Source organism: Anoplopoma fimbria, chromosome 21, assembly GCF_027596085.1.
Source record: "Anoplopoma fimbria isolate UVic2021 breed Golden Eagle Sablefish chromosome 21, Afim_UVic_2022, whole genome shotgun sequence".
Classification (NCBI taxonomy): domain Eukaryota; kingdom Metazoa; phylum Chordata; class Actinopteri; order Perciformes; family Anoplopomatidae; genus Anoplopoma; species Anoplopoma fimbria.
In genome coordinates, this window is record NC_072469.1 from 219503 (window position 1) to 222002 (window position 2500).

At 27.4% G+C, this 2500-nt stretch overlaps 1 protein-coding gene across 1 annotated transcript in view; it reads right to left on the reverse strand.

Moving 5' to 3' along the window:
* The window catches only part of LOC129110897 (receptor-type tyrosine-protein phosphatase mu-like), a 154095-nt gene that overhangs the window by 6488 nt on the left and 145107 nt on the right, over positions 1 to 2500 (reverse strand). The gene's annotated exons all lie outside the window — the stretch shown is intronic.

The window sequence follows — 2500 nt, forward strand, 5'->3', positions numbered from 1 at the left end:
GCAAAGAGGGAATTATGTGAGACACAGGGAGGAAATGATGCGCGAATCAAACGCAGCAACTGAGCGCGATGGATCAAAGGAAACCAAAAACTAACAAAAACAGACTAGACAACTAAAACTAACCTATATATAACCAAAATAACCTATACATAACCAAACACTAACCTATATATAACCAAACACTAACCTATATATAACCAAACACTAACCTATATATAACCAAACACTAACCTATATATAACCAAACACTAACCTATATATAACCAAAAACTAACCTATACATAACCAAACACTAACCTATATATAACCAAACTATATATAACAAACACTAACCTATATATAACCAAACACTAACCTATATATAACCAAACACTAACCTATATATAACCAAACACTAACCTATATATAACCAAACACTAACCTATATATAACCAAACACTAACCTATATATAACCAAACACTAACCTATATATAACCAAACAAACTATATATAACCAAACACTAACCTATATATAACCAAAACACTAACCTATATATAACCAAACACTAACCTATATATAACCAAAACTAACTAACCTATATATAACCAAACACTAACCTATATAACCAAACACTAACCTATATAGAAAACCAAAACTAACCTATATACTAACCAAACACTAACCTATATATAACCAAACACTAACCTATATATAACCAAAACTAACCTATATATAACCAAACACTAACCTATATATAACCAAACACTAACCTATATATAACCAAACACTAACCTATATATAACCAAACACTAACCTATATATATATAACCAAACACTAACCTATATATAACCAAACACTAACCTATATATAACCAAACACTAACCTATATATAACCAAACACTAACCTATATATAACCAAACACTAACCTATATATAACCAAAACTAACTAACCTATATATAACCAAACACTAACCTATATATAACCAAACACTAACCTATATATAACCAAACACTAACCTATATATATAACCAAACACTAACCACTAACCTATATATAACCAAAAACTAACCTATATATAACCAAACACTAACCTATATATAACCAAACACTAACCTATATATATAACCAAACACTAACCTATATATAACCAAACACTAACCTATATATAACCAAACACTAACCTATATATAACCAAACACTAATATATAACCAATAACCAAACACTAACCAAACACTAACCTATATATAACCAAACACTAACCAAAAACTAACCTATATAACCAAACACTAACCTATATATAACCAAACACTAACCTATATATATAACCAAACACTAACCTATATATATATAACCAAACACTAACCTATATATAACCAAACACTAACCACTAACCTATATATAACCAAACACTAACCTATATATAACCAAACACTAACCTATATATAACCAAACACTAACCTATATATATAACCAAACACTAACCTATATATAACCAAACACTAACCTATATATAACCAAACACTAACCTATATATAACCAAACACTAACCTATATATAACCAAACACTAACCTATATATAACCAAAAACTAACCTATATATAACCAAACACTAACCTATATATAACCAAACACTAACCTATATATAACCAAACACTAACCTATATATAACCAAACACTAACCTATATATAACCAAACACTAACCTATATATAACCAAACACTAACCTATATATAACCAAACACTAACCTATATATAACCAAACACTAACCAAACTAACTAACCAAACACTATATATATAACCAAACACTAACCTATATATAACCAAACACTAACCTATATATAACCAAACACTAACCTATATATAACCAAACACTAACCTATATATATAACCAAAAACTAACCTATATATAACCAAACACTAACCTATATATAACCAAACACTAACCTATATATAACCAAACACTAACCTATATATATATAACCAAAAACTAACCTATATATAACCAAACACTAACCTATATATAACCAAACACTAACCTATATATAACCAAACACTAACCTATATATATATAACCAAAAACTAACCTATATATAACCAAACACTAACCTATATATAACCAAACACTAACCTATATATATAACCAAAAACTAACCTATATATAACCAAACACTAACCTATATATATAACCAAAAACTAACCTATATATAACCAAAAACTAACCTATATATAACCAAGAACTAACCTATATATAACCAAAAACTAACCTATATATAACCAAACACTAACCTATATATAACCAAACACTAACCTATATATAACCAAAAACTAACCTATATATAACCAAAAAGTAACCATTATCTAAAGACAAATAAACGAACCTATATATAACCAAAAACTAACCTATATATAACCAAAAACTAACCATTATCTAAAGACAAATAAACGAACCTATATATAACCAAAAAGTAACCATTATCTACGACCCATGGAGGGAGGTGGTTGAGTGTAAAACAA